Genomic DNA, 22,702 nt, shown 5'->3' with positions numbered 1-22,702 from the left:
AGGTCCTCAATCACACAGACTCTGGTGATGTCTCCATGGCTTGCTTTTATCTCCCTCATGCTCCCAGGGTTCAATGCTGAGACAGCCAAAGTACTTAATTAGCAAGACTGGTGCCTGACAGGAGTCTCATCCGAGTGCTGGCAGACCATTAGTCTCACCTGAGGCAGGCAAGGGAACATGACAGAAGTGCATGCAGGGACTTTTTTAACTTCTTGAGCTTGCTGCAGCTGTAAAATGTTGCTTTTATCTGTGCCTTTCCAAATGCAATTTAAAGGGACCATGGGCATTGCTACCAACACAGCACAGTGAAAATAAGCATCCTTTACACTGACTCACAGTGTAAATTGCAGGAGAGCAATGCTTCTGTCATCTGGCTGAGAAGTATCATCTAGAGGAAAATCCAGGTCTCTGTTTGCAGCTATGCTTCTGTTTGAGGTGAGGCATTTTGGAGTGTGTTTTGTCCTGATCTCAGCTAAGCAGCTGGACCTCAAGATAATTTCCTTCCTGTTACTTTTGTGTAACTTTCCTTTAAAGCAAGCTAACACAAGAGCCAAAGCTGAAATGAGTGTGGTAATCTAATTGAATTAGAAAAATACAGGCTGTGAAAACAGCAGGTGTCAGTTCCTCTTGAACAGAAGGTGTATTTGAAGAATGGTGAACATCTAGTGAGGCTACTGTGGGTGCAGATGTTCCACAAAACCACTCTCCTAAATGGTGTCATTTTCTGGAGGGCTACTCAGAGCAGCTATCTTCTTGAAAAGAGGATGAAACAAGGATTTGCGTCAAATAATGAAAAGCCTTTCAGAAATTTCAAATACAAGAGTAAGGGTGGATCTTGTCAGTAAGACTGGCAATGTTTAACTGGCAGGCATCAAACCAGCATTTTAGCTGTCAGCTCTGCCAGGGAGGCAGCAGGATGCCCACAGTAGGAACACATACACAAACCATTCTAGGATGCCTGTATAATTTGTTACCTCCACTAAAAGAGGTGTGCTGTTTTGATGCTTAAGTGCCCCGAAGTTCAAGCCCTGTCTAAAGCCATCTTCCCCCTGGAGCTGTCAGATGGCATCCCAGGTTCTGGCCAGTTGAGCTGTTTGACATATGCTTGCTTTCTGAGAAAAATCAGCAGTTAAAGAAAAAAACAAACTGAGGGTCTGGTGTACTTTTCTGTCTTGCTGAGCCATATCAGAGCTTTGTTGTGGACCTCATGAAAGAGTTCAGTCACCTCCGTGCAGGTGCAGCTAGTCAGGATGGGTAAAAAACCCCAGATACTTAATTAAAAAAGAACAAACAACAGTCAAAACCAGTCAAAAGCTATTAGCTACAGTTAGTAATTGAAACACAGGGGAAGAGGAATAAAAAAAGAAAATCAAGGCAGACTAAGGTTTTTGAAGGAATTTTTGAAGGATAAAAAAATCCTTTCTAAGGCTGTCCCTGAATCTACAGGGGCCTGTTCATGTCAGAGATTATTTTGCATGTGTCTGAGGGGCACAGTGCTGCCTGGTTTATACATTCCCATATTAATTTTGGAACTTGGGTGTAGATCATGGATGTAGTCCTTTCTAGCTGCTGCTGGTGGACATCCTGCAGTGGTCAAAATCCTGAAATTTCTCAGAATTCATCCTATGAAATCTGGTGAGAACAGAGAGTAGAGTTTTATAGAGTTAACTGATACCAAAGCTTATGCAAACCCAGTTGCCTTTTCTGTACATGCAAAGATGGCAGTGTTCTGTCTGCATTTTCTACAGTTTTTAAATAAAAATTAAAAAATAATAATGTGATTTACAATTTCTGTGCTGATCATTGGCATTGTGAGCTCAGTGGGAGCTGTTGATTTGAAAGACTTTAGGTTGCCAATTTATCTTTGTTTGGGGTACTAATCATGTTGCAGCATTTATAAATAGTCATAATGCCTTTTCCAATAAATTGGTATTTTAGGTACCCTGATGTGGCCCTGCTTTATCTGACTGTGTGAGATGGGAGCCGATGGAGTCATCATCATTGGTTCCAGTTACTGAGAGGCCTTGACTAATGTATTTGTGTTAGCATAGAAACTGGGGGGCCTGCTCAGCTGAAGGCAACTGTTTGTTCATTTGTGTGTTCCTCTGGCTGGCATTCATGGACATTGTTCAGGCAAATACTCATGACTGATTTCAACATGACCTTCTATCCAGAAATGTTACACATATTGTCACATTGAGGTCCATCTAGCTGTGTCCTGCTGCCATTGATAGACAGTAGTGGACACCTGAGAGAGATTACAAAATCAGTGCAACTGTAGGCTGATACCTCCTTTATATAGTTCCGTGTCTCTAGTACAATGTGACTCAGAAATGTTTGTTGTTGTGCTTGGTGGGCCCAGATAGATTTTATCCCATGCATTTGTCCAGTTGCTTTTTAGACCTAAGGTGAACTTACTATCTGTGGCATCCTTTTGTCCTATGGCATGGATTTCCTTGCATGTGGAAGGGGTAGAAATCTCCTGTGATTGAGGATTTCCAGCAGGTTGTCTGTCTGCTCTGTAGGCAGCTGGGTCAGACACCATTTGATATGCCTCTGTCACTGCAAGTGGGTGTTTGTTTGGACAGCCAGGCTTGCTGTTTGCATTAAAGGCTTTCCAGCAACCTTTTGTGCTGGCCCTAGGAGTCAGAGGGACATTTTGACCTAAGGCCAGCATAGTCATAGATGCTTCTTTACTTGGAGTTGACTCTTGAACTGATGTGAAAAAAAAGTCACATCATTTTCTCTGCCCCCTCCAGCATTGTTTTCCAAGGGATGAGTGCAGCAGACTGCCTAGAGACCTCCTTGCTCCCTTTATCTGCCTATGCAGTGCCCTTTTCTTTCTCAAGCAAATGCCAAAATGGGGACATTTTGGTGCTTCTCAGATGTTCAACAGGGTGTGTGGACTGAAGAGGACAGTTCAGGGGAAACTGGAAGGTGGATGCTTCTTGGTTAAGCACTTCAGCACTGTTGGGAGCTGCCTTGAATGGGTTGTTGGGATGCAGTGGGCATGCATAGTGAAAGTTGTGTCACTGCCTGTGACCCCTTTCCCATCTCCTTGCTCTGTGGTAGAGCATCTCCACAGGTACCTCTGCTGCCAACTGAGCTCAGCATGGTAATGGCCTTGGGAATTGTCTCTGCCTTTCAGAGATAGGAGTGGCCTTGCTGCTAATAAGCAGCTGGGCAGGGCCCTCCCAGTGCTATGCAAAGCAGCAGTGCAGTGACAATAGGACTGGCCACAGGAAGGGCCACATTTAAACAGGTGAATTCAAAAGCATCATCATGATGGGAATTACACTGAGGCCATGTAGATTTAGTTCTACTGGATATACAGACTTTCTAAGCTATTCCACTTGTTAGTGACATAAGCTATGGGAGTTTTCCTGATGGCTTCCACAGCAAATCATGCACATTTGTATAGCTGTACATGTGTATGTGTATAAATACACATAAATAGATCTGTAAATGTAAAATGTATATGTATGCATGCATCTATTAGAACATGGATGGATGTAGTCTGCAGGCTGCAAGAGCTGGGTTTGTTCAGCCTGGAGAAGAGAAGGCTCCAGGGAGACCTTATAGCAGCCTTCTAGTACCTGATAGGAGCCTACAAGAAAGGTGGGGAAGGGCTTTTCACAAAAGCTTATTGTGGTAGGATGAGAGGAAATGGATTTAAGCTTGAGGAGGGTAGATTTAGACTGGGTATTAGAAACAAATTCTTTCCAGTGAGGGTGGTGAGACTCTGGAACAGGCTGCCCAAGGAGGTTGTGGATGCCCTCTCCCTGGAGGCGTTCAAGACCAGGTTGGACAGTGCCTCGTCCACTAGCCTGGTCTAGTGGAAGGTGTTCATGCCCATGGCAGGGGAGCTGGAACTAGATGATTTTTAAGGTCCCTTTCCACCCAAACTGTTCTGATTCTATATGTGGGTGCCCCCTGCTTTCATACATTGGTTGGCTTCTGCCATCACTGAATAACTTGCTAATACAAACACAACCGCAGGGCAAGCATTTGCAGACTGAGGTTTTAAGTCTTCCAGAATGAAAGCTTAGTTAGCTTCAGAAATAAAGAATACTTCCTTATGTAGACACATGCCTAAATATATCTAACATTGCATTAAGAAGATGGCAGCCTTTATAAAAGACCTAATGGTTAAGCTGTCCATGTAAATCTGGGCAGACTTATAACACTCTAGTCACTTGGAGAGGATGGGTGATTTGTGGTGAATGGGGAAGTAACATCATTATTTCCACATTTTCATCAGTCACCATGGCAAAGGGTGCATGAGCAGCTATTGTGCTTGTGGTAGCAAATTTTCAGCTTTGCAAGGCTGCCCAAAGGTGATGGGATGAGGAAGGAAGATGGTGACTCCCTAGCACACATCGTCCCTCCTGCTGTAATTACAATAATACCTCTTTTACAGTAGCACTCTGAGCAGCAGCTCTCTTTCTTCTGTGACAGCATTTCAGCCACACTGAGCTAAAAAAGAAATGCATCTCTTTTAAGGGGACCATAAGTAGCTTTGGATGTATAGCACCTCTATAAAACTGCTTGGCAATATGATTTATTGGAGTGGGATCAGTGGTAAAAGTGACTTCTCTGACAGTAATGGATGAAACACTTCCAGTGTAGCTACTCTGTCTCTGCTTGGTGCCTATGCCAACAGCAGGCTGGTTTTGTCAGCTCATTCATAATCTCTGCTTTGCTCTCAGCTGAACGTGTTGCACAAGACAGATTTCAACCATGGCAGATGCTTTTTTTTTCCTAGTCCCCTGTGGGAGCTGCTGCAGAAGATGTGTCGGTGCAAAAGCTGCTGGATGCCTACAGTGTTCTCTAATTCCACATTCAGACCCTATGCCTAAGTGAGAGTGCTGCTCCCCTACCCCTCACTCCTGCCCACCCCCCACTCTCTGTGAGGAGAAATTTGAATAGATGAAATGGAAGGTGTTGCACTGTCCTTAGTCTGAGGGTGAGATCAGGCTGATCAGTAGCCCAAGGCCACGGGACAGCCTCTGATTTATCTTGTGTGCAATGCCACTGAGAAGACTGGGTTTGAACAGCCTGCCATGTTGGTGCATATATTTCAAAAGTACAAATGGAAGTGAAAGATCCCAGGAACTCCACTCCATCCTGAAAGATACCATTGAGGTTTAGGTGTCTCAACATCTTGGAGTCCGTGGGTTCTCATGCATGTGGATAAATTCAGTGCCATGTACCAAGCACAGGATCAGATGGGTGCCTCCTGGTTTACATCCCCTGTAGCTTGGCCTTCTGTGTAGACTGGCAAGTGCCATGGCCCTTCTTCCCCTCTGAGATCCCACAAGCTAATGCCAGCTGCCCATCATAAGCTGCAAGCCTCTCACCACCCCAACTTGTTTTGTGGGAACAAGATGCAGCAGAAATGCTCTGGAAGTCCTCAGTCATATGCTACAGTGCATTGTGACTCCAGTAACACTGCGTGACTCGGGGGACACTGCACTGGGTATGCTGTGTGGCACTCGCAGTGGGACCTGACTCTGGGGCTTCTTGTGGTGGGACAGCAGGCAGTGGGACATGACACAGGAGCTTCTTGTGGTGGGACAGCAGGCAGTGGGACATGACTCTGGGGCTTCTTGTGGTGGGACAGCAGGCAGTGGGACATGACTCTGGGGCTTCTTGTGGTGGGACAGCAGGCAGTGTGACCTGACTCTGGAGCTTCTTGTGGTGGGACAGCAGGCATGGGACCTGACTCAGGGCTTCTTGTGGTGGGACAGCAGGCAGTGTGACATGACACAGGAGCTTCTTGTGGTGGGACAGCAGGCATCATGAACTGACACAGGAGCTTCTTGTGGTGGGACAGCAGGCAGTGTGACATGACACAGGAGCTTCTTGTGGTGGGACAGCAGGCAGTGGGACCTGGCTCTGGGGCTTCTTGTGGTGGGACAGCAGGCAGTGGGACCTGACGCTGGGGCTTCTTGTGGTGGGACAGCAGGCAGTGGGACATGACACAGGAGCTTCTTATGGTGGGACAGCAGGCAGTGGGACCTGACTCTGGGGCTTCTTGTGGTGGGACAGCAGGCATCATGACCTGACTCTGGGGCTTCTTGTGGTGGAACAGCAGGCAGCGTGACCTGACTCTGGGGCTTCTTGTGGTGGGACAGCAGGCATCATGACCTGACTCTGGGGCTTCTTGTGGTGGGACAGCAGGCAGTGTGACCTGACAGGGGCTTCTTGTGGTGGGACAGCAGGCATCATGACCTGACACAGGAGCTTCTTGTGGTGGGACAGCAGGCATCATGACCTGACACAGGAGCTTCTTGTGGTGGGACAGCAGGCAGTGTGACCTGACAGGAGCTTCTTGTGGTGGGACAGCAGGCAGTGTGACATGACACAGGAGCTTCTTGCAGTGCGACAGCAGGCAGTGGGACCTGACAGTGGGGCTTTTTATGGTGGGTGCCCTGTGCTGTGGGGGTGGCTGCACTACCCACCCTGCCCATGCCTGGACTTGGAAGCTCAGCAGGTTTGGGTCAAGGCAAGGTGTGTGTTGGGGAAGTGTCTTCTTCAGCACATACTTCTATTATCCCAAGAGAAACAGAGAAGCGTTGCCATAGCAACTGTTCTCCCTTGAGCATTTTTCCAGGGTTTCTCAATCTCTTTCAATTTTTATTTATTTCTTTTTTATAGTCCTAGTGTTTAATTTCAGGCCTCTCCTAATTGGAGACCGAAGAAGCAATTGAAATGTCTTCTACCATTAGATAAAATGTTCAGTCACCTTCCCACACAGCTGATGAGGTACAAGATCAATAGAATTGAACATTGCTGTGAGTAAGAGAGGATCTGAAATTTGAAATGCATTGTACTCAGACAAATGAAACAAATGAAACCTTTTACCCAAAGCAAAGCATTCAGATAAAAGGTAGTGTGAAGCACGATCACTTTGGGCACGCTTTTCTACTGGCAGATCTTTCTAACTGTTTAATCACTGAGAGGAGAGTTTCTCAATCCTCTTTATGACTCAGCTTTGCAAAAGGAACATCTTTCCAAATCAACATGTGCTGGCTCATTGAAATCTCTTTCCTGAGCTGTGTTATTTGAAAGGAGGGGAACTGCAGTGGTGTTTATTTGGGGCCATGAGTTCATGTAAACCATGTCTCTTGTTCTCCAGTGCCTTGCTTCCATCTGCACACCAATACCCATGTGTGGGAAACCCCAGCTGAAAGGAAAGGAAAAATCTTGTGGAGGTGTAGGAGGGAGAGAGTTGATGCCCTGTCTCAAAGGAGGATGGTGTGAGGGTGGTTCAGTTGGACCTAGAGCCCTGAGTGTCCCCTTAACTCAATCACTAGCCCTTTGCCTTGGCAGATTACCAAACCTCTTCCAATAGGGCTTAAGCTGTGATGGCTGCAGCACAGTTAAACACAGAAGAGGAACCAGAGATGCCTCCCAGCTTCTCCAGCCCTACTTTGAGCCAGAGAGAATCTCCTCCCTACAGCAGGGCCCAGAGAACAAAGGTCTCCCTGTAGATCTCCAGCACAACTTTCCTCCTGCTGTGTTGCCATCTGCTTTGCACAGGGCTTTGGTATATGCCTTTGCAAAGAGCAACGCTCATCCTTGAGGACATCCTTGGCACTGCTTCCCAGGAGGGGTGAAATCCTGAGCCACAAGAGCAGCTGAGACTGCTCTGAGCACCCCTCCCTGCCCCAGAGAGTGAAAAAACCCAGAAACACTAACTGTATGAGATACTGTGTCTGGGGAATCCAGTCTGAAACAGCTTCTACTTGGGAACCTGCCCAGCCCATTTACAAACAATGAAAGCAGCCCTGCAGGTTTTGAAGTGCTTGTTTGATCTGAATGGAGAAATGGTTTGAAGCAAACGGTTTGAAGCAAATGGTTTGAAGCAAATAAAGCTGGGGGGGAGTGGGGGGAATGGTACAATTTTGAGGCACACAGGTTGCCCAGGGGCAGTTTTGTTCCTCCCAGATGTATTGGTTGGTCTGACCATGTGTTGATGCCTGTGTAGCTTCATGCCTCACTTCTGCCATCTCCCTGGGCATGGTGGTGGCATTACTTACCTCTGGGGCAGGCAGTGCTCTGCTCCCTACTGTCTTCCTCAGATGCAAAAGCATGATTGGTATCAGCTCTTTACTGGTTGCATAGGAGATCTCTCTGGATCCAGGAGCAAAGGCCAGATCTTGAACTAGGGGATTTATTTGGCTGGAGACAGCTCTCTACAGAGCTGGTTTGCTAACAACCAACAGGAGTTCATTTATTTTACATTGTGCTATTTTTGAAGAGAGAAAAATGAAAGCTGTTGCTGTAGCATGCAATTTAGTTTCTGGCATTTAAAAAAAAAAAAGTTTGTATTGAATGGAAGCCCAGAATGCACAGAATGTAGCAAAAATTGCATAGATACAGACAGGGATTGTTGTCTCACCTTTCAAGTTACTCCCATTTCTGATGCTAAGGCAGTAGCATTTGAAAAGGCTTTGGATGTTTTTCCCTTTCCTTGGGAAGAAATCTGTGAAAATAACAGTCCTGAAGAAACACTGGAGTCAGTTGGTTCCAGATAACTCTACTGAAGGCAACAAGATATGACCAAGCACACCAGGGAGATAAGGAACTGCCACCCAGGCAGAAAGTTTCCCAGTGACTGCAGCTCTCTGTCCTGGGAGACACAGCAAGGGGATGAACCAGGAGCTCCCCAGGCAGTCCCGGCATGAAGATAAGCACAATTGTTTTCCAAAGTGTTTGATCCCATAATCCAGGAATCCATTTATCATAAATAGCCATTCCACAGCCTGCTGTTGTGACAAACTCTTCTGGAAAGAATCCAGCTCCAGAATTGTGACAAGCTAAAAATGATGTCTATTCCCATGGCTGTAGACAGAGAGCTGCTACTCAGCAACAAATGTACCACCAAATGCCATAAAAATAGCCCCTCCGGAATTATTCAGTGTTTGGGACTTGTCATTTCATCAGGGTAAAAATGGATCCAGTTTGGCACAAAATATGCACAATATGTATTCACAGCTTTATAAATAGCATTTATAAAAATATGTGTATAATTTTATCTTAAACTGATGCTGAGCAAACAGACAAAACAATCAACAAGAACTTAGCACACAAGTTTTGTTCTGAGGAGAAATTTTAGTTGCTGGTAACACCTTAGATAAGTCTAAGTCTTTTGACTTAGAAAAACAGATGTCAAAAGAGACCTTTCTCCTTTTTTCCCCTCTTCCTTTCTTTCTTTGAGAGACCTTTAGGGAAAAAAAGTTGAAATTACTGCCATGATAGTAAATGTGATGACTGTAAGCCAAAGAAGGAGCCTGGGTCAAAGTTGTCACCCCACACAAATTAACTCCACAGCTTTATCTCTTCTGTAGGAGAGAGGTTTCCAAAAGCAGAGCTTTGTATCATTTAAGATCCCAGATTTTACAAGCGGAGTTAACAAATGTAATGGAAATTCAGTTGCTGAAAAGGTGCTTTGAGCCAGAACTGGGGTCAGTAGCTGGAACATAACTTGAATTGGAGCTTAAAGAAGCACTTGGGAACCGTGCTCTTTGGCTTCCTTTCTTGTTATTCCTCTTCTTTTCATCTCACTTGCCCCTGCAGCACTAATGAGAAGACAAAGCATTTGTACTGGTGGGTGAGGAAGATGAGGTCTCATTAGCAGCTCCTGGACATCTTTCTTTTCCCATTTAGTGGCTCTGCTGAAAAGAAGCAGATACAAATATGAAGGCCTTACTGCTTCCCTGCCCCATTTTTGTGTCTGCCCTCTCTCCTCTGGAGCCTGGCTGCAGGCTGAGGGTCCTTGCCTCTAAAGGTGCTCAGTCACATCCCATAGTGGCCGAGGCCACATAGGGAAGGGCAAGAACTATGAGTGAGGAAGGTGGTACCCAGAAAAAACCACAGCATTGGAGCAGTAATGCAGCAGAACTCAATGCAAGGCCTTGATAGGAGAGGACAATGATTTTGTATGAGAATAGAACTGGTTTAACTCACTCTCACACCTGTACTCACAAGCCACTGGCATCCAAGCGGTAGTTTATTCTGGGTCAGATTGCCACAGCCATCACTGACAGTCCCTGGTTGGCAAATTCCCTCCAGAGGAGTGACCCAAGACCTGCCAGGAAGTGCAGGGTGGAGAGCTGGATGTGTGTGGTGGAGGATGCCACTCCAACACATCACACCTCAGAGCTGTGTTTGTAGAGTCTCAAGATCTAGTGAATGAGCAGAGAGGGTTCTCTTGTCCTGACCAGGAGGATGAGGCAGTTTAAAAGCAGGATTTGACAGCTGAGAGGGTAGATTAAAATGGGCTTCCCAGAATGGTGAAACAGCACAAGACAGCCATCTCCCTGGGATCCTGAGATCATTCAAATTGTAGAGAGGGTAGAATAAAATGAGCTTCCCAGAATGGTGCAGCAGCACATGACAGCAACCTCCCTGGGATCCTGAGATCGTTCACATTGTAATGCCTTCCCTTAGAGATCAGCATTTAAAAAACTCTTTTAATGGACTATGACATTTTAATTTGGAGGAAAAATGTACATTTGAAAAGAAAGTTTTTCCTTTTTTTTTTTTTTTTTTTTTTGTATGATTTTACAAAAGCCAATAAATATTTTCTGGAAAAAAATTACATCCCCCTCTTACCATTTTACTGAAATTATCAAATGGTTCCCAGGACAACTTTCCAATAGCATGAGTGTTTGTTAAAGAAACTTCTCCACCCTAAGTATCCTGTAGCAAAATCTCAAGCTTTAAGTCCAGTAAGGTAATTTATTTGAGTGGTACAGTGGTAGGAACAGCTTGAGCTGGGTGCCTTGGCAGAGGAACTCCAAAGAAAGAAATCCCTGGGCAGCTGCACCTTTACAATCTAAATTCTCCATCCCTTTCATGACAGTTCTGACCAGTAGTAAGATTAGGGTCTGGGATCTTCCCATTCCTCATTTGTCTCTTCATTGTCTCTAGGTGGGCTGCAGCTTCTGCTGATGTGTGTAGCGATCTTTCTTGCTTCTTTATCTTCCAGCTCAAACTGACTCCTGGGCTCTTTTTACTTAACTAAGTAAAAGTTCAGCATATCTAGGTGAAGATTCACAGCTTGCAGCCTAAGGCTTCAGTCCAATTAGCTACTAATGCTAGGCAAGTTAGGCTAAGCAAATTAATACTCCTTATTTCTTTACAGATTCATCTTTCTAATTCTTGAGGGGTCAGAGTGGTCTTGGTCAGAGAAACCAAAGGCTAGACAAAAATGCCAGAGCTGTGCTTTGATGTTTTCCCACCTCTTGCTAGAGCAAGAAATACTGCCTGTTAATGTGATAAAAAGAGTGAGGCTAGCAGGAGATTTATGCCCTCCTGGAGACATGTGCTAGCTCTCCTCTGAGTCCTCTCATGCTATTTCCATGGCAACTCCATGTCATGATAACTCCCACTGATTTTCTTCTGTTATCTGTTATTTTGGTCCCAGATAGTGAGGAAGCTGAGGCATACATTTCTTTCTCACCATTTGATGCCCATTGACAACCAAAGTAAATAATGTCCTCATTCTTCAGACCTTTAGTAAGTACACTTAGTTCACAGTGCTTTCAAGAATTCACCTGCAGAGCTGGACAGAGCTGAGACAAGAAAATCAGTGCTACAGATGCTCAGAGGAAGCTGCAAAGGATGAATACTCACTGTCAGCACAAGGTGATAGGATTGCAGCTCACTTCTGCCCTTCTCCTCCCCTTGTCTAGGGTACCAGCTGGAGGCTAAGCAGAAGGCTGCAGTGTAATGGTAGGATGTATGGTTTGGGTGCAGGGAGCTGCATCTCTGCCCACAGAGACAGGAGGTCTCTCTGCCTCACTAGGAGTTGCTCCCATGCCCCTGCTGTCTGTGATTGCAGATCTGGTTCAGCTCATGAGACAAGGATCAGGAGCTTCTCCAAGGCAGAGCTGCAGCCAGAGAAATCCTTGACTGAGCATTTCTAACTCATGACTTCCTCCCTCTTATGAAATCTCTGCAGCAAGCTGCTGCTGTCTGACTTCACATAGCAGAAGTAGCAGGCATGAACCTTCTTCTGGGAAACTTGTGCTTTCTTCATCTAGCTAATACAACAGGACAAGGCAAATTTTCGGGACCAGGTTGGAGAATCTACTGAAAGCTTGGACTTCAGCTGCCAAGCTCTCCTTGTCTCTTGCTACAGAGAGCAGGGCACAGTAGTTTGAGTTATTGTCTCTAAGCAGCTCAAGTTTCAATCTCTTCTCTAAGTGACAAAGCAACTCACCTGGGTGTGTGGGTGGCCAGTCAGCACAACGTGGTGGAAATCTGCTCTTGACCTTGTCCCCTAAATGTAGGAAACAGCATTTCCTCATCTTGCTTGTATGACAGAAGGATGAATGTGGAAGATCTCCTGTAAGGCTATTAGAAATCCAGTAGACAGATCAAAAAATAAATAGGAGGATTACTAAATACCAGATCAGAGTTTGCCAATACAAATTCAGATCCAGAACTTTGTCCACACATATTATGATGATCCCAACAATCACAAACAATTCCCCATCCCCCAGTTCAGAAACAAGGTTGAGGCAGTGGGGTTAAACACAACAGCAAATCTCTGCTAAAAGGGAAGCCACAGGCACATTTCTAAATTCCTTGTATGAAAAGTTTTCAAAGTTCATGGGTTTTCATTTCTTAGGCTGTGGCTAAGACAGATATACCCATGAAAATGATTCTTTCAGCCTTAGACATGTGGGTGTCTTCTGAAGTGGCAACTGAAACCAAAGAAACTTTTGTCCTTGATTTTACCAGCAAAAATGTAAGGTTTTTAGTTTTTTTTTTTTTTGTCCCAGATTTTCACTTCAGATGTATCATCATGCTTCTATTAATTTCAATGTAAGTATTGTATGCACAGTCGGAGGCAGAGCATGCTCCAAAAGCTGATTACATTTGAAGAGTGCACTGTGAAAGAGAAATCAGGCGAGGCACTATCAAGGGTTTTATCTCTTTGGGATCCTGTAAAGGAGCATACAGCTCCTTTCAGCATTTCCTCATTCATTCAATGTAGACAAAGTTGATTCCACTTTGAGAGATTACCACCAGACAATAAAGACAGATGATATTCAAAAAAAGGCATTATGCATAATGAATCTTGCAGAGAGAGGACCTTCTCCCCACCTCCTCCCACTCCACTTGTCTCCAGGATTTGGAAAGAATCACAGCTACAGTCAGGGCTGCACACCTTGGTAAATCTGGATATAGGACTCCTCCTATCGGATGAAAAATGCGGTAGCCACCAAAACGCGAAGCACTGATCTGGTGTGAACTCACTCGAACCCCTTAAATCGGTTAAAACCGGTTCCTGGTGCATCTTCTTGCGTTCTGGGTAACTCAGGAGAAAACGGACCGTCGGTCCGCGGTGGCTGCAGATCCCGCAGTGCCCCCACTTGGTTCCTGAAAGATCTCCATGCTACAGAAAACCGGGAACTTAAAAAACAAGTTTTCAGGTCCTCACGCAGGACAGGTTTCAGTTCATTTTTCAGCGAACACACCAAAGCACAGCGGCTAGCAAAGCCAGTCTCCTCCTAGGGCAGCAGCAGGGCAGAGGGGAGGGTGACACTAACACTGCAATGCTATGAGAGTTGCAGAAGCAGCTCCCAAATTACTTGAAGCAGCATCCTAACTGCCTCACAGTCCTTCCAGCAGCCCCAGTCCTTCCAGCAGCCTAGCAGCTGACCATTCTGTGGAGAATTGGGGCTGTTTAGTCTCAGCAATAGAAGGCTGAGAGGGGATCTGATGAAAATCTGTCAATATCTGAGGGGTGGGTGTCAAGGGGAGGGGGCCAATCTCTTTTCAGTGCTGCACAGTAATAAGACAAGGACCATGAGGAGAAACTTCTTTGCTGGAGCCCTGGAGCAGGCTACCCAGAGAGGTTGTGGAGACTCCTTCTCTGGACACATTCAAAACCTGTCTGGATGCATTTCTGTGTGGACTACCCCAGGTGATCCTGCTTTGGCAGAAGGGCTGGACCTGATGATCTCTGGAGGTCCCTTCCAACCTCTAATGTACTGTGATACTGTGAACATATCCTGGCCCACTAGACTCCTGTCTCACAACCCAATAGCTTGCCATGCTGCCAGAAGGTCACAGATAGGTCTGTCATGCTGAAAAAATCCTTATGCTTCCATCTTGCCTGCAGACTACTCAGCAGAGCCAAGTAGATAAATTCATACATTTTCCTGTCCTTTTCCCTTTCAATCAACGCACACTTCCTTGCATCAGTGACTACATCTGCTTGTAAAGTGACTTGCACTGAAGAGCTAGGCAGTTAATTAGTCCTGCCACTGACAAGGTCTCATCTTACACAAATCATTTGCCACTTTAAACCCAAAAGTCTGTGTGTGACAAGGGGAACCATAACACAGCCTTGATATATAGTGAGGATGGTGGTGATGGGTATGGAGAAGGGATACAGGCCATGTTATCTACCTGCAGCTCCTTGCAGTGCTCTCTGTGTAATAAAATTACCCTGCCCATATAACCAATAGGCATCACTGGCTCTGACACTGGGGATCTCCTGTCCTCCTGACTGGCACAGTCCCACCTAGGCAGGCCCAGGAGCTTGGTGTCCACCATCTGGGAGGTTGGACAGGATGGTGAGTGGAGCTGATGAGCTGTAATCTGTCTGGACATCCAGTCTGCCAGAAATATGCCCACTTGCTCCCAGTGACTCTCCATCTCCCATGGCTGCATGGAGCACGAGGAGTCTGGGCCCCAGGGTCTGGGGCACTGACTGATCCTCCTTGCCCCTCAACACCTCACCAAGGCTGAGCAGGAAGCCTTTCAGGCAGCGATTTCTCTCCAGCAGCTTGTCAAGAAGAGGTTAGCCGAAATCCAACCAAACTGTGCTTAAAATAAAACGATTTCTGAGATGAGCTTTTTGTATTGCTGCATAAAACAAGCTGAACGTCACAGTGGAAAAAAAGCTCCCATTTTTAGGCTGGAAAGTTTTAGTTGCTTTTGGGTTTCACGGTGGTTTGTTGTTTTTTTCGTTTTGTTTTTATATTGGAACATGCTGAGTCAAATCATTTCATGGGAGCAAAACTGCAAATTTTACCAAAGTTCAATGAAAGACCATGAAATAACTTTTGTTTTGAACGGTTTCAATATTTAACACTTTCATGGTATGCAGATGGGTTGGTTTAGCTTTGCTTTTAATTACAAGAAGGAGCCCAGTCTGTTTTGCTTTGACCCCAGCGAGGTGCAGCCCCTCAGTCTGCGGCAGGAGCACACCCCCTCCGCCCGCCTCCGCCTCCGCCTGGAGCGGCCGCTCTAGGCTCGGCGTGGCAATGGCGTCCTCTTGTGGTCACTATCGGAACGTCAGGAGGCGTCTCCCCGGCGGATCCAAATCCTGCCGAAAGCGCTGCCCGCGGCCCTCCTCGCAACCGATAACCTCCACCTTGCCTCTGCTTCCTCTGAGGACCCAGAAATCTGACACTAGAGCCCTCCACACAGAAGGACATGGACCTGCTGGAGCGAGTCCAGAGGAGGGCCACAAAGATGATCAGAGGGCTGGAACACCTTCCTATGAAGACAAGCTTAGAGAGTTGGGGTGGTTCAGCCTGGAGAAGAGAAGGCTCCAGGAAGACCAAAGAGCAGCCTTCCAGTACTTGAAGTGGATCTAAAAGAAAGCTAGGGAGGGAGTGTTTAGAAGGGCACATAGCGATGGGATGAGGGATAATGGTTTTAAAGTGGAGCAGGGTGAATTTAGGTTGGACATTAGGAAGAAGTTCTTTATAGCGAGGGTAGTGAAACAACAGGTTGCCCAGAGATGTGGTGGAGGCCACATCCCTGAAGATGTTCAAAGTCAACTTAATGGGGGCCTGAACAACCACATCTAATTGGAGATGTCCCTGTGCACTGCAGCAGTGCTGGATAAGACAACCTTCAAGGGTCCCTTCCAACCCAATGCATTCCATGGTTCTAAAGCCACCCTCCGGGTTTTTGAAGTGGGTTACTTTCATCCCTGCCAGAATTAGCCCAGTGGGATGTGCCCCACTGATCTGGAGACATGGACCCTGAAAGCATCTCAGCCCCTGTATACTGCTTTGATCCCTTGGCACCAGTCTCAGGTGTTTTTTTTAGGGGCTGATCTTACAGCTGGCTCCTACTGCTTGAGTCCGTCTTTCTGTTCTGATTATGGAGGGGTTCTGGCATGACTGACACCAAGTAACACCAAGATGCTTAATTTCTGAGAGTCAAACATATTTGTTTAGTCAGGTCAAAACAGTAATGAGCTGATTTGTGGGAAAATGTGCTTTCTTCCAGCACTGAGCAGCACCAGAGTCAAAGATGCTACCCAGGTCCCTTTCTCCCCTTAATTGTAATCTCATCCAAAAATTTCAGCACCTCTTCATATTCCTGCTCCATCGTTTGAACCTCACTGTGGACCACTCTTGAGGAGAAACAGCAGACAGCACCATATGTTGGAGGCACAGCATTCTGTTTCTGATCTTGACTAATTCATTAGAGAACAAGATGCCCATTTTGTAAGCCACAGTCTTTGCTTGCTCCTCAAATGCACCTGCTACTGGTTTGATAGGAGACACCGCTCAGCCAGGTGAAGCCCTGACTAACTTGTGGAGATAAATCCAGATAACATCAGCCTGGCTGGGAGGGCAGGTCCTGCTGGAAGCCTGGCACTTCAGAAAGCTTTTTGCAGATAATGGCTCTCACATCTAGCGTGGTGCTTCACTCGTCACCATAGCAAAGGCAAAGCAAACACCAATTTCCCTAGAAACTGCGGGCAGCAGGGCATGTTGACTTTAAGGGAGGGAAAGGATTCCACGCAGGACAGTACTGGGTACAAAAGGGTGAGTGTGCTGCAGGCAGGGAGAGCGGACAGGGCAAGTTCCAGGTACACAGGAACAAAGATGGCCGGAGTTGGGAAAGGACCCACAGGGGAAACTCCCACAGCCGCTGTCCTGCGTTGCTTAGTGCAGCAGCAAAGTCTGGTGTGTCCCAGGGAGGGCATAGATTCATTGAGCACAGCTGGTCACCAATACTTAGAATCACAGAATCACTGAATTGTTAGGGTTGGAAGGGACCTCAAGGATCACCTAATTCCAAGCCCCTTGCCATGGGCAGGGACACCTCACACTAGATCAGGTTCCTCAGAGCCACATCCAGCCTGGCCTTAAAAACCTCCAGGGATGAGGCTTCCACCACCTCCCTGGGCAACCTGTGCCAGTGTCTCACCACCCTCACGGTGAAGAATTTCTTCTTAACATCCAATCTGAATCTACCCATTTCTAATTTTGTTCCATTCCCCCCAGTCCTATCATTACCTGACACCCTAAAAAGTCCCTCAACAGCTTTCCTTAGGCCCCCTTCAGCTACTGGAAGGCCATAATAAGGTCTCCTCAGAGCCTTCTCTTCTCCAGACTGAACAGCCCCAACTCTCTCAATCTATCTTCATAGGAGAGGTGCTCCAGCCTTCTGCTCATCCTCATGGCCCTTCTCTGGACACATTCCATCATGTCCAGATCCTTCTTGTAATAGGGGCTCCGGAACTGGATGCAGGTCACCCATCCTAACCTGAGTAGACTGATGCAGACTATCTAGTACACAAGGCTAACTGCCACCAGGCACACCTCCCCTTTGCATTCAGAACCCCCTGAAAGCAGGCATATGCTAGCAAGGGCCCTGCTGCTGCAGCCCTTCATTCATGAGTGGCACTGATTGCTGTTTCTGGCTCCTGCCTTGGCCAAGGAACCTCAAGACTGTTCAGTCCCTTCTATTTGTAACCACACAGGCTCCTCCAGGGCAAAGGGATTAACTGGTGCTGGGGAAAATTAACCTGAAGAGGACACTGCCCAGTGGTGTATGCTCATGGCAATGTACACCAACAACATACTGTGCTGCATGAGTAAGGGTGAGGTCAGCAAGGTGAGGGAGCTGGTTACTCCCCTTTCTTTAGCACTTGTGAGGCCATATCTAGTGTACTGTGGCCACTTTGGGTCTCTGCAACAGAGTCTGATCAAGTGGAACAAGTCTGGAGTGGTGAGCCACTGAGACAGCTGGGGGCTACTGGGGGCATATTGCTGGGAGGAGAGGGTGAGGGACCTGCTCAGCCATGAGAGGAAAGGCTAAGGGGATCCAGTTGCTCTTGTCTGTTATGGAGATGGATGCTATGGATTAAATAAGTTGTGCTAAGGCTTTTGTTAGAGGTGCACAGTGAAAGGACAAAGCGTGACAGAAAAATTGCAGCAAGGGATATTCTGGTTAGAGATAAGTTTAAAAAAAATCCTGATGTGAGAGATCAGACACCAGCACAGAAGGCCCAAGAAGCTGTGGGATCTCTGCCTGTGGAGATATTCAAAGCTTACCTGCACAAGGCCCTGACAACCTGGTCTAGCTCTGAGATGAGCTCTATTCAAGGCAGAAACTGGGCTAGACACCTCTAGAGATACCATCTGACCAAAACCTTTGTGTAACTCTTTAATTCTGCTAAACTTACTAAAGCTCAAGAAAGAGCTAGAAATAAGGAGGAACCCTATGGCTTCTCAGAACCACCATCTCTCTGCACATGTGTGAGCTTACCCTTTGAAGGGAGCTCAGGGCAGAGGAGGGCAAGAAGCATCCCATTTGCTACTCACATGTGATCTACACACTGGCAGCTTTTAGGTCTCATGTTTGTCTTTAAGACACTGCAAAGTCAGTTTCTCCCTGGGGAGTGTGAGTTGAGGAGGCCAGTGGAAGCTGAGAAACCTGCTGTGGGCAGGGTCACCTTTGGCAAAGGAGCACCACAGTGTACACTTGGGCCAACAGTTGCCACACCTAAAATGTGGCCCTGTGATTCTGTTCCTTGGGGAGCAGATCTGATTAAAGTGATCCTCTGACCCTGCAATCCTGAGGAGGTGGGAACACAAGGCTGTGCCAGCCCCAGTTACTCACAGCCTGAGTCACAGTTTGACCCTGCTCTGAGTTGACTACTGAATCAGGGAGGTGACAGACAGCAGCTAAGGGGACATTTGAGGGAGAAAGGTAGGGGTGGCTGCCAGTGATCCATCACCTACAAGGAGCTGGACAGTGGGGGTACAACTTTTCAACACTTGCTTCAGGAAAAGCTGGGAGTGCAAGGGACTATACTTACAAGGGGCTCATAAGTGGTCAAGGGTTTCTCAACCCATGTAACTGCCTCCTGCCATCCCAGAAAACCAACACTTGCTTCATTGGTCCATGGTCAGCCTGGCAGACATGGAAGATCTTCCTCCAAAGCCCAAAGGAGAATGCAACCCAATTGGCAGCGTGCTCCTCCTTGCCTACATCCTGTCCCTGGCATCTCTTGCCCCAGCTGAGGAAGGGAGACTCATTTACCAGGGTGAATAAATGTAGATGTTTTTCTGGCTTTAAATTTTCTTCCCCCTCTTCACTGTGGTCTCTTGGTGATGAGGAAGGGGTTGGAAGTGAACATGAAGAAGTGCTTGTGGGGAGAGGGTGATTCCCTCCCAAAGGAACACCTTGTTTAGGGAGAGTGGTGCTGTCACCCTCTGCCAAAGGAGATACTTTTTGGCAAGCTGCAGATTGTTTGGGAGCTGAATCCAGTAATGTTTGTCCCCATCTCAGGCCCAGCACCACTGGCCTGGGCCTGTGCTTCAAGGGTTTATTGCACTCTCTGTGACCATGGCTGGTTGGGCACATGGACACCTACAGCCCTGGCAAGACTGTAGGTCGATGACCTGAAGATCCTGGGTCTCAACCATGCCTCTGCTGTTCTCTGACATTTTCCCATGACATTGCTGACCTGAAGTTCAGCTGAGTTTATCTCACCTCCCAATAATCCTGTCTGCTTTCATAATCCATTTGTGCTCTGTGTCAACCTTTCTCCAGCGTGTACATTTCTGGTGCTCTGGTCTCCTTGAAAAGGGAGAAGAAGGACTGGAAACCTGAAAGACCTGAAGGCACTGAACCTGCAACCCCCACCACCAAGCAAGCCCTTTGCAGAAGAGAGAGTAGGAATGAGCCTTTACTGGGTTTACTGGTCTTCCAGTGGGCAGATTTAAAGAAAAAGCCACACGAGGATCAGGCAACCTTCCTGCCTCCTCCAGTCACTTGTTCCTTTTGGGTGTAGCCTGTCTGGCCCCACTAGTTTAGGATTTTCCTGGGATGTGTGTGTGACTAACTGCTCAGCTGATTTGGTTTAAGCTTGGTTCTAAGAAAAGAGGAAACTTTCCAAGGTGTGAGAAAGCTGCAGAGTGGCACCACCCCTTTCCCACCAGTGCCAAGCTCCACAGAAACTTGTATTTAATTTGGCATTTAATTCAGCCCTCACCCAAAGCTACCTTAATATTGGACAAGTGCAAGATAACTCTGGGGAAATTAGTCTTTGTGTCATCACAGAGGTTTTTTGAAAAAAAAAAAATACTTTAAAAGGCAGAGTAAATCTGTGGAAGGAGATTTTCACTCACTGCCAAGAGGTTTTCACAGCAACAACCAAGTAATGAAGAAAATCTCCATGTCCTGAATCCATGGGAGTGTATATGCTATCCCTCATCCACCCTACTTCTGCTGCTTCTGGGGCCAAGGTGCATTTAAGTGGCACTTTCTGGACTGTGGCAGTCAGTGAAGGAGTTGATAAGTGTCTGGGATGTGAAAACACTTATGATGAGAGCACTCTTTGCTCTTTTATTCTTGCGTTAGCATGTCCCTTTGCTTTGCCAGACTGCACTGGAGCAAGGGAGCTGGCTCTGCTTTAACTCATTTTTGGCTTCTCCTGGGTCGCACTCTAGATACAGTTAAGCCATCAGTGGCACAACAATAGCTTGAAAACCTAATTTCTTGAAAGTTCAGAATTGTTTCAAGCACATCCCTTCTACCTTCAAACTGCAAGTCAACAACTTCCACCATGGCTTCACATACACTAATTCACCATGCTTGAGTTTTCTCTCCCATCCTCTGTGTTAGATAGGTAGAACTGTGTAGGTGAAGGGGAAGGGAAGAGGTGAGGATAGAAAAAGACAAGATACCCTGTGATGCATTTCAAACCAATGCCTGGGAGGACAATTTCTCATGCCAAGGGATCCAGAAGACCCAAATGTCCCTGTGTTGCCCTTCAGTGCTGCTGGGTAAAGTAGGGAAGGCCTAGCCTGGCATATTCTAGACACCACTGTGCCTGAGGAAGGAGGTTTGCCTGCTAGGAGAAGATGGATATGTGATAGCATAACATGCCATGTACAAACCCTTGGAAGAAGAAGCCTCTAAAATGGAAGATCACAGCCTTGTGCCACCAGGAGGTTTTTAAAAATGATTATTATTGTCATCACCATTATCATCACCATTATCATCTTCATCATCATTCTGCTTTGATATTGTTTCAGTTTTCAGATAAAAATAATACATGTGTTCAGAACATCAGAAAGACATCTTTTGCAAGCTGAATTAAGTACTTACAAACTCCTTTTCTAGTTTTGATTATGCAAGTACCCAGCAAAAGACAATTGAATAAATAAAGGGATACAGAAGCAGCAGACACATGCAGTGATGAGAAGATCACATCCTTCCTCCTGGATTTGCTTACAGTAGCTTATGTTTATAGTACTTAATTTCTTAAGAACTTCTAACATTGAACCAGCGTGGGTTTGGATTGGTTTGGTTTGGTTTTGTTCAAGAAAAGCAGTATGGAGAAACCACTAAACCACTTCTGCACCCACAGATTCACAGATTGCATGAGGTTGGAAGGGACCCTCAAAAGTTACCTTGTCCAACCCCACCCTGCAGTGAGCAGGGACATCTCCAACTAGATTAGGTTGCTCAGGGCCCAATCAAATTTGACCTTGAGTGTCTCCAGGGATGGGGTCTCAATCACATCCCTGAGCAATCTGTTCCAGTATTTCACCACTCTCATTATAAGGAACTTCTTCCTAATGTCCAATCGAAATCTACCCTGCTCCAGTTTAAAATCATTGTCCCCCCTCCTGTCACTGCAAGCCCTTCTAAATAGTCCTTCCCCCACCTTTCTGTAGGGGCCCTTCAGATATTGAAATGCAGCTATAAGACCTCTGGTCTCTAATCTCTAGTCCTCAGCTTTGAAAAAGCCAGCTTCACTTTGCCATTTCCCCCACAGCTGCCATCTCTCAAGTGGCCCTCTTCAACTCATGGAGACCTGCTGCTGTCACCCCATCATTAGAAGAATCATATTCTTGAGGAACCTCTTATAGTCAGGCTATTTGGAGTTTTATTAATTAAATATTCCACATACAAAGGACTAAATAAATACATAGCTGTGTCAGACAGCAGTGTACCATACACACCCACTCGGGGAGCTCTGTGTTTTTACATATGAAATATCACAGAGAGCTATTTAGCAAATGCAAAGCAGGCTACAGAGTGATTCAGCTCTGCAGACTCATTGCTCATTGCCAGGGTGCAGTCCACACAGCACACACATACACACACACTCAGTCATTCCTGGCAAGAAGGGTGTCCAACCTCCATAACCTGTCTACTTGGGAAATGTTTGTGTTAATGCCATAAACACACTCTGGAAGAGGCAGAGCTTCAAGGTGCATGGGATTAAATCCCACCAGACTATTGCAAGCAGCTGCAAAAAGGAAGAGGTTTTGTCTGTAGGGATGCACAGGCTGGGGTGGTAGGGGTTGGGAAGGGAGGGTTTATGAAGTTGGAGAGCTCAGCTGGAGCATGTGGTCAGAAGTGAGAGCTAGGAGGGAGGCTAATGCTAGAGCACAAACCAAAA

The sequence above is a fragment of the Indicator indicator genome, chromosome 14, assembly GCF_027791375.1.
Source record: "Indicator indicator isolate 239-I01 chromosome 14, UM_Iind_1.1, whole genome shotgun sequence".
NCBI lineage: Eukaryota > Metazoa > Chordata > Aves > Piciformes > Indicatoridae > Indicator > Indicator indicator.
This window is presented reverse-complemented; position numbering follows the sequence as displayed.